The sequence below is a fragment of the Alexandromys fortis genome, unplaced genomic scaffold (assembly GCF_014885135.2).
Source record: "Alexandromys fortis isolate MF-2015 unplaced genomic scaffold, M_Fortis_MF-2015_v1.1 scaffold_16, whole genome shotgun sequence".
NCBI lineage: Eukaryota > Metazoa > Chordata > Mammalia > Rodentia > Cricetidae > Alexandromys > Alexandromys fortis.
Window position 1 is genome coordinate 1,532,154 of NW_026067893.1, and position 10,987 is coordinate 1,543,140.

Sequence of the window (10,987 nt, forward strand, 5' to 3'; positions counted from 1 at the left end):
CCTCCTCCTCCTCCTCCTCCTCCTCCTTCTTCTTCTTCTCTCTCTCTCTCTCTCTCTCTCTCTCTCTCTCTCTCTCTCTCTCACACACACACACACTAGAATGCCTGGTCCAGTAACCATGTTGCCTCTCCCTGTGGAGTAGGGAAGGTATAGCTTTATCACCCGTAGACCCAGTGTTAGTCTCAGAGCTGAAGACTTGAAGTTGTGAGATCATGTATCCAGTTCAACAACATTAGCAAACAGAAGTCTATGTTGGGGCGAGAGGAATGAGCCCAGCGCTTTCTCTCAAAGCATCTCAAAATCAGACTCATGCAGAAGGCGATGAGAATAAAGAACAAAGGCGTTCTAGGGTGACAGAAGAAGCAGCCAAAGCAGGACTGGAAGGGAGAGACTGTGACCTCCGCATTAGGCCGGTGATGATGAGTGTCTGAGGATGTGCTGTCAGGGCAGGGTGCTCTCTACAGCCAGATAACCGGCAGGGAGGGGACAGTGTGGAGGAAGCACAGCATGTGTGCAACAAAATATTAAGGGCCAATGGCAGGCAGCTGCACAGAGAGGCACCACTGCAGCGAGGGAAGAGCTGTTCAACAGCGCCTGCATTCTGCATGCGTGTCTCATCAACACACCCGCTTGCAATGGGAAGATTATTAGTGTCACACTGATGCCTGTGAACCTTGAGACTTCTGCTTATTCTCTTACCGTAGGGAAGTCCTGTTGCAATGAGGAGTCCACTGGTGTGGTTCAGAGCGCACCCCCAAAAATACAGCACCTCCTGTTTGGAGGAGGGCATCTCAGTGAGTAGTGCTGTTTGTGGAGGGTGTTACTTCCCCATATGACCTTAGAAGGGATGAGGAGTGCAGGATGTTGGGTGTCTGGATGGATCACTTGTTCAGCAAATGTTTATGGAGTGAGTTGTATCTACTCCACGCTTCCCTGGGTGTTGGGTGGCGATGCAGATGGACACAACATTAGGGTCCCCACCTTGGTAGAGTTTACCTTCTAGTGGCAAGACTTGAAGTAAAGAAGAGGAGGTCAGAGAGTTTCAGGAAATAAAGGAATCCAGTGGAGCTGTGTACCATCCGTGCCTGGAGCTGGAGAAGATGGAGGAGGAAGAAGAGGTACCAGTCAGAACAAGAGCAGGGGACGAGCCCTAACCAAGGGTCTGGCAAGTGCACATGCAGGGTGAGTTGGAAGATGCCCTGGAGAGTGAGGGAAAAGGATGGCAGCAGCTGAGGCTGCAGGTTCAGGGGACAATGGGGGCGCCACTGTGAGTCTTCAGCAGAGCAGCGACTGGGTTGTGAATATCGGGGTTCAGAGCAAGAGCCACTCTTAGCCACCACCATCAACTCTGACCTCATCATCACCAGGTTCTCTGCAAAGTCAAAACAGGTGTCCAGAGAGCATCAGCTTTTATTTCCACAGCAATCTTTGTACCCAACCACCGTAGCAATTTTAACAACAAACTGGCAGAGAGTCAGACATCTGTACTTGAAAAAAAAAGCCAGGCCAAGTATTTCTAAATGTTTTATATTTACTTGTAACATTAGAATAACCACGAGGTTGCTTTCTACATAATCGGAACCATTCTCATTAGGGTTCCACAGACCTCGTCCTCCGTGGGCTTGGGTGGTGGTTTTCATTACAGCAGTGACATTGATCTGACGGGAGTGAATCTCTCCTTGAACGTTTGTGGGGGGAAAATGAGAACTCAGGATTGATCTGACGGGAGTGAACCTCTCCTTGGATGTTTGTGGGGGGGAAATGAGAACTCAGGAAAGATAACCATCAGCTTGGCACTGGGGTAGCATCGAAGGGGTCCAGGCTTTGAAGTCTAGCAAAGCTGGGCTAACCATGCAGATGGGAAACTTTAGGGGAGTCACTTGACATCTCTGAGCCTCGGGTCACTCACAGGCCCTACCTCATGGAGCTGGGTTGAGGTCTAAGAGGAATTATCACCAGTGAAGGGTCTGATTCAATTTTGCTCCTTGTTGGCAACCTTCAAATTACCATCTCCATTAGACTCTATCTTGAAGTTTGTCTACAAGACCTAACAGATAAAATACAAGATTCCCAGTTAACCTGAGATTTAGAGTTGTAGCCAGCAGTTACTTGGTGGAATTGTCTTTTTCTGTACTTAGAATACACTTGGAGTTACAAAAGGACATACATACACTTATCAGAAATTTAAATTTGACCGGGCACTTTGGCTGGAGACTTTATTCCACAAGTTTGATTGCTAAAAGGACATCAATAAGGAGTGACTTTTGAGAGCTGACCCAGTCGGCCCGCACTAGCTGGACCTCTATTGTCAGGAGCTTTTTAAAGCATACAGAGCAGACCTGACTTTGAATAGGGGCTCTGGAAAGATGGGTCCAGAAAGCAGCTCAAAGAACTTGTGGTATACATTGCTATACGTTGTGATGTACATTGCAGACACACCACACAGAGGCAAAGGACACAAGAACCCCAGCCCTCCCAGAGGCTCCAGAATAAACCTGAAATTTAGAATTCCATATCTAGAACCTCCTATCTGTCAATCCCCACAGACAATGGGAAACTAGTTCTGTGAGTCCAGGTTATGAATCTTCCCAGACAATACAGACTACAGGGCTATTTCTCACCAACTTATTTTATGCCTTATCAGAGAAGGAGGGAAAGCTCCCAAACGCTGTTCCCACTCTTTTAGTCTTCCTTCTGTCTCATGCATGGATGGTGGTGGAACTGGGAACTGCACATGGCTAGATACAAGCTGGGAACAGTCACGGAGGCCTGGTCCCTGTCATATCCCTGCAAGCTGTGAGCGAGTCCTGACGATTTCCCAGGAGGCCTGGACCGCGCTTGTAAAGAAACGATCCTAACATCAAGAAAAGCAGCCAGTAAATTCCTACTTGCTTCATTTTCTGAGACTTCCGAATGTGTTTTGAATTTTCTCTAAATTAAGATAATCATGAAAGGTTAAGATATTTCGACAGAGTGCCACCTGATCCCAGGGCTTGAATTGTATGCCTAATTAGTTCCCGAACATATGGTTCAGAACGTATTATAAAAACAGGGTAATGACTTGAGGTATATTTGGGTATTAGAGGGAATGATGTTAAAGGGACATTCAGACCCATCTCGAAGACTTGAACCTGCCCTTTGGGCTGGGAGCTGTTGCTGACATCTGTTTCAAAGAGATATAAATAAATAAATAAATAAATAAATAGCCAAAAAGAAAGAAAGTCATTTTCCAAAGGCCTCATGGTAAAACAGAGCTCCATGTGGAGATGACATCAGGCATTAAACTACTTCGGACACAGCACAGCTGGAGGAATGTGTGGCCTAGGAATAGGAGTTGGGGACAGAGAAGAGGGCTCATGGCAGGACATACCAACCTTGGAACTGCTGGGGAAATGGGCCTTACTGTGTCCAGGGAGGGAGCTATTGAGTCACAAGTGTCCCCAAGGCCTTTTGTTCCATACAGTGCTCCAGTTCCCCACAACCCATTGTGTGTATCTATGTATAGAACCCGGTCTGTGTCAGAGACCCTGCTCCCGCGGGATCCCAACCTCCATACCCCGTTCTGGAAGGCACTTTCTGAGACTCTCCAGCAGGAATGCCGTGCTTCGTGGACATGCCCATGGGAGCATGTCAACCTCCTGTCCTCACCCGTAGAAGCGAGCTGCATGTACATTTTTAAGTATATAGTTGTTCTGTGCATGACAGGGTGTAGACGAGGCCCCTCTCTGACCACCCTTTCCATTTCTGCACCAAACCCCCTCTTCTCTAAGTACTCTGGATTCATCCTGTTTGTAACATCTGGGCCACATGAAAATGGCTACCCAGAAACTGAGAACATAGCTCAGTTGATAGCGTGTTTGCCTGGCAGGCACAAAGGCCTGGGTTCATTCCTCAGCACTCCATGCTTGCATAACCTGGTGTGGTGGCACACGCCTGTAATCTCAGAACTCCGGAGTAGTGACATGAGGATCATGAGTTCAGAACCATCCTCAATCACATAGGAATTTTGAGTTTGAAGCCAACCAGGGCTACAAAGTCTCTGTTACGACAAAAAAAAAAAAAAAAAAAAAAAAAAAAAAAAAAAAAAAAAAAAAAAAAAAAAAAAAAAAAAAAAAAAAAAAAAAAAAAAAGAGGGAAAAAGAGAAGGAGAGGGAGAGGGAGAGGGAGAGAGGGAGAGAGAGAGAGAGAGAGAGAGAGAGAGAGAGAGAGAGAGGCCTATTAGATACCTGCCATCTCAGGTCCATCCCTTTATACCCATCCTGCCTCAGGCCATTCATCCATCTACACCTTCCCACCCCTTGAGCAAGGGCTCCTCAGCACCCGTTGGGTGGGTGGGTGGGTGGGTGGGTGATGCATGGGAAATACAGGGCAACTCCAATGGAGGAGGGGTTTGAATGCAGACCCAGGAAGGTGCATCTGAGAGTTGGGTTGCATCAGACACAGGAAATACAAACAGAAAATGACTTCCAGTGGAGGAAACAGGGAAGCTTCTCAAAACACAGCGTGTACCCAGCTCTCAATGAAAAACTGATCGGGATAATAGTGGCTCAGGGTGACAAGAAAAACCCTACAGGGAAGTGAAAGGCATGGACCAATCCCTCAAGAAAGGAAGACAGTGTGGTCCCAAAACAGCAAGCTGTTGTCCAAGTTACAACCATCCACACCTCACATCAAGCATTCTCGTCTGGTTGACAATGCAGGTACGGTCCATCTTTTTTTGCTTGTTTGTTTGTTGTTGTTTTCTGTAAATAGGAAAATCAAAACTTCACCACTTAAATGTAGTATGACTCACATTTGAACCTGGGTTCAGACTTCTCAGGTTCTCCTTATTCTGAGAGCTTCAGACAAGGGTCAGATCACAGAAACTAAAGGAAGGGAACCGGGCAACCGCAAGAAGGGAAGCTGGAGCAGAATGAGGCAGGAGCAGGAAGCTGAGGGAAGCAGCTACAGTGGTCCCTCTGAGGTCATCAGAGCCAGACTGGGCCAGGGGCCAGGGGAGGAAGGAAAAGATGAATGTGAAGAAGAGAGGTAGAGGCCTGTCGTGCAGAAGGCAGGAAAGGGCGTTGGAGGCTCACTGCAGCTGTGCATCCAGCAGGCTGCTGGCGTTCTTCCAATGCTAGCTGATGGCAGCTTCCTAAACAGACGTGGCTCGGGGCAGATTCACAGAGCTGGGAGCTCTCACGCACGTGATGACATCGGGCCACCTAAGAGCCCAGGAACAAGCTGTTCTTACCACTGCCATCTTAGAGATGGGCCAGCTGAGGCACCAAGAGGTTAACGAATTTGGCCGTGCCCTCTTTGGCAGGAAACGGCTTCAGCTGGAAAGTGACCAGAGCCTGAGTCCCTGACCACTGTCTATAATCACTCCATTATTGTGCAATTCAGGAGGCCAGGAACGGGGCAGTCCTCACTGACCATCAAAATACATCTACCTAACTTGTTCCTAACCTACATACCCCTCCACGGTTCAGCCCCAAGTTACCTTTCTCCTTTGTTCCCTCCTGGGGACCTCAGAGGGCTTCTACTGCCACAGTGCAGCAGGCAGGAGGTTAGATCTGAGCTGTGATAGAGGGAGTGAAACCCTGTGAGCTAGGGACCCATCCTGGGGCAACGCAGCAGGAGACCTCCGAGCTGGGCCAAGCCGAGTGGGAGGAAGATCAAAAGCAGTAGGGGGTGTAGGCGGGTGGTTCCAACAAGGAACAAAAGTGGGCAGGGTCCTCTGAGAGGGCTTCCATATCGTTCCTGTGACTGCGTGGATGTACAGGCCTCTTTGAAGGTCTGGGACACCGCAACCTGTGTTGCAGGAAAGAGTCCTAGGTCCCCAGGCCTGCCAAGATCTCCCCACTCCAGGGCTAAGGATATAAGAATTGGGAAGGATTCTATGGATACATACCCTCCTTCATCCAGGCCCCTGCTACTTTGAAGCTTCTTGGGCCTCAGTCCCATGCTCAGGCATTGCTGCTCTCCCATCCAGGGTGGTACATGGATTCTGCATGGTGCTGTCTTTCACACTCTTAGTGGCTGTAAGCTTATTGCCACCCACACTGGAGGTCTTCCAGACGTCTTCAGACCTGCTCGGTGGAGACACTTTATATTCGTAGGTCAATAAAGTCAGTCAACAGGAACATGTCCTAAGAGGCAGGACACAGCCCAAGCAAAAGCACTTTCTAGGGAGTTCTCCTCCAGTGGCCCTAAAGAAAGGCTGGCTGGTCTGTGTTCCTGCAGAGCCCTGACCTGGCCAGCCTGGGTACAAGTCAGGAGTCCCTATTGCAGGACACTTAAAATGCTCCCTGATGCTAACTACTACTATTAAAGGAAGAAGGTCCATCTTGTGCCCCTAAGCACTGTCTGTCTCTAGCAGTGAGTGTGGACCGCCTCTGTCTAGCAGAACCAATCACATGTCTTAGAGGTTTTATCCAAAGGTATTTTGAAAGCAAAGGGTTTTCCTCTCCCAGAGAATGTGTTCAATTATTTTGCACACACACACATGCACAGACACATGCATTTGCGCATTTCAAGAACTGTTTAAAAGTTAGTATGACAGTACAGTTAATATGCTCCGCTTTCCCATTATAAAAAGCCAAGTGCAGCTTTGGGGCCATCATCTGGGCAGCTCTGGTCATCACGAGAGAATGAGAGCCACCATCTTGTCCAGCTGCTAATATTTCCAAGCGTTGCCAAGAAGGAGGTGTCCGGTGTCAAATAACCTCATTGGGAGTGTCCACGTTCCAGCACACGTGACAATCTCTGCCATATGACCATCTTCACCAACCCTGAAGATGGGACTGGTACCTCCTTGGCTAGAAGGCCAAGCTTGGCTCTGTCTGAAAGCCCCTGAAAGAGACTCTGTTGCCAACCTTTCTCCTAGTTTCTGCCAGTTGCTGTGTCCCTTCGCTTATAGCAACATGGGTCCAACCTCTGCCTCCATTTTCTCAGGGTGTTTTCCTCTCTCTGTCTCAGTTTTAAAATTTCCCTGTCCCGAGAAGAGCCATATTAATGGTCTCATACTAACTGGAATACATCTCCACGGACGCTGTTTCCAAGCCAGGACTCGCACAAGTGAATTTAGGGTAAAAGAGATGCTGGAGACCCAGAACCATGTGGAGAATCGATAATTAGACGGAACAAAAAGCAAGCTGTTTCTCCAGCAGGTTTGCTGCCAGCTTCTTTCCACATCTTTGGAACAGAAGCAGATCTAGTGTAGGAGATTCTTCAGGGTGTCTGGTCCTGCTCACTGGGCTGGTGATAATGTTTGCATCGTTGTCACAGGCTGAGGTCCTCTGCATGGAGGCTGTTCAGAAACAGCTCCCACCACTGCCATCACCACCTTCTTGTTTCATTAGTGAAAATACCCAAGTCCCAAGAAATCGTTTCCTTACGTTGCACCATTGATGAGTGACAGAGACAGATCCAGGGTCAGCCCTTGACTCTGCCCGGCGTCCCTCATACATAGACATTCCAATTTCTAAAAGCGCTTATGGGTGATTTACAAGAATCAGGGAAATTTTAATTCCTCTGCCACCACTCGTTGAAGATACTTCAGACTGTTCAAAAACAATAACACTGTTATTATTTGACATAAATATGTTCACAGCCTTGTGAGAGGTGTGAATAGAAGCATCTTTGGAGAAGTGCAAATATATTTTTTATTGTCACGCAGGACCTAAGCTGATGCAATGAAGGTGATCTGCAAATATTACGGCTTCAGGAGTGACCTCCAGTGACTCTTTCCAACCAGATTACCCCAGGGCCGTTCCATTCCAATATTCTAGCAAATAATGACAATGTTCACTACAACCTCTTGAGAGCCTGTGACATGCCAGACTCTAAATGCTGGCCGCACCTTATCTCATTTCCCCTGCCAAAGCCCTTTGAAAGAGGAAGTTCTTTCCCCTCTACCAAACAGAAATCTGAGTCTAAGTTTGGTCTGCTGGTGTTATGTGGTTTTTTCTCACCAGAATACCTCTGGGTGGGACAAGCACATTTCAGTTGTCATGGTATCATCATCCCTTGCCACTATAGCCACATCAATTGCAAAAAGAAAGAAATTTCTTCATAAAATAACATCATTGAGATATCCACATGTTGCATTAGGTATTCATTTGAAGTTCGTGTGAAAACCTTCACTGTCAACTTGACTGGATTTGGAATCGTCGAGGAAACACAGCCCTGGACATGTCTGTAAGTGTGTTCCAGAAAATTTTAACTGAGAACGGAAGACATGCTCTGATGTGGGTGGCACCATTTGATGTGGGATTCCCCTTTGTATGCTGTGAATACCATTGGTTAATAAAGAAACTGTCTTGAGCCCATGACAGGGTAGAACAGAGCTGGACAGGAAAGACTAAGCTGAATGCTGGTTTAATTACTACAGTTTTTGTGATCATTTCAGGGCTGAGCAGTCAGGAACCAACAAGTGCCCTCCCTCCTACAGATTGGCACCCACGTAGCCAACTAAATTCCACTTAAAAACCTGAGAGAACTTGAAAAGGAATTCTAGACACAAAATACAGAGTTCAACACAGCTTCTTGCCGTTTGCTGGCAGCTCCTTTAAGAGAGGCTTTCCTGACTCAGTGGTGGCAGAAATACAGCCATGCCATTTTGAAATGCTGGCTTTCTGGGCCATGCTGCCAAGGTGGCCTCTGGTTCTTTCAGGAAACCAAGCATTTGAATGGGGTTTGTGAGCAATGTGCTACAGCTTGCTTGGTGGCAACAAGGAACAGCTGTATGCCTAGAGGTGGGGCATTGTGCATGGCTCTTGGAGGCAGCAAGCAGCTCTGCCATGCTGGGATGGTGGGGCAAGCAGGCAGTGCTGTATTTCCCCTAGCAATGGAGTCACTTAAGTTCCTAAGAAAAGCTTAGCATTTTCAGAAGCGCTCCTGGACAGTAAAGAATTACAGATACACAATAAAGGCAAATTTAGATGGAAAAGACCTCTAAATGGGTCACAGTGTTGAATAAATGTACATAGGCTTGGGAGAAAAAAAGAAAAAGAATAGAGACAGTTATAAAAAGAAGTAAATGGTTAAAAAAAAGTCCTTAATGAGGCAGAGTATAGACAGTCATAGATTAAAAGAAGTAAAAAAGAATAAGCCACATAAAGATGGATTATATACAGAGAATCTGAATTATGTATATTATTGTGGTTTCTTAGAATTTTTTGACTGTGAAGATGCTTAGTAACCAACATATATACTTTAAAGGTATCTTGTTTTCAAAATATGGGTCTAAGGATATGTTGCTTTGGAAAAGAGGTTCTTTTTTTTGTTTCCACAGAAGATGAGAACCTATGGATTCCTTCCAGACCAATATGGTTTGATAGACCAAGACACCCTGAAAGGTTGCCAGGAACACCCTCAAAAAATTACTTTACCCAACTGTTGACTGAGCTGAACCTAGCACATAGGATACACCATGAAAGACTGATTAATAGTGCCCCCAATCAACAGGAAGTAGTCTACAGAACTATGCCCAAATTCTCAAATATTGTTTATAAATGTTTCTTTATATTTAAAGGGGGATGTGCTATAGAGATTTGCATTTGTATGTATATTGCTATATTGAAACAAGTTTTAAGTCAATTTTGTTATTTATATATTTCTGCTCTTGATTAAGGTATTGTGTTTGTAAAGCTCATTTAAAAATGTAATGTATAATTAAGAAATATAGGCTAGTAGAGAATCATCTATAATAGTCAAGCTTGTAGTCATGTTAGTTAGGTTTTCTAGATATATAAAGATATATTTCAGTTAGACAGGTATTCTTTAAATTTTTCAAAGACTACAGAATATGGCATTTAAAATGTTTAAGAACTTAAGACTTTTCATGACAATGAGACACATCTGCTCCTGGCAGCACCAAGATACTTCAAGAAGTTGATGGGCATTGACGAGGTTCCTCATGGAGTCTGTTAGCCATTTGGGCAAGAAACTGCTCTTTCCTGGACTGCTTCATGGTATGCTGTAAAAATTAGACAGGTAGGACCCACAGAGAAAGGACTGCTGAACTTGCCTAAGGGTGAGATGATCCTTTGGGGTTCCTGCTACATGAAAGAGTCTACCAGACATTCTGTAGAACACAAAAGAAAGTGACTGACAAACTGCCAATATAGGCAGAACTATCTTTGAAATTTCCTGCTTCATGGAAAATTCTACTGAATACTATGGGCCTGTGGCTGAAGATGGATGCCCCAATGGTACAGAAGAACTTTGTGTGACTGTCCAGGCAGCGAGATGTCTCTGTCAATTCTAGAGTTTTGGAAATTGCTTACAATGTACTTCCTGTTTACTTAAATAATATTATATCCTTCTGAAGTCTTTGATGGAGTTGAAGAATAGATAGTAATAATATAGTTTTCATTAGTCATGATAAAAGATAAAAACTGTAATTCTTGCTTGATACTTGTTTTGTTATATGTAATGTTGCTATGTTAAAGTTTAAACCTTCCTTTTCATTTAAACAGAAAAGGGGAGGTGATGTGGGATTCCCCTCTGTATGCTGTGAATACCATTGGTTAACAAACAAACTGTCTTGAGCCATAATAGGGTAGAACAGAGCTGGGCATGGAAGACTAAGCTGAATTCTGGGGAAAAGAAGGGTGGAGTCAGAAAGAAGCCATGTAGCCCTGCCAGAGACAGATGCTGGAACTTTAGCCAGTAAGCCACAGCCATGTGACAATACACAGATTAATAAAAATGGGTTAGATTAATATGTAAGAGTTAGCCAATAAGAAGCTAGAGCTGATGGGCCAAGCAGTGATTTAATTAATACAGTTTCCATGTGATCTTTTCGGGGCTGAGCAGTTGGGAACCAACAAGCAGCCTCCTTCCTGCAACCATTCCGTGAACTGGTGTTCTAGACTGAAAGAAAATGAGAAAAGATAAAGCCAGCTAAGTGAGATTCTGCTGCAGAAGCAGGAGTTATGAAATACAGGGGTTTATGACCCTTGTACCCAGCAGATGTGAATATGAAAGGTAGTGGATGGAA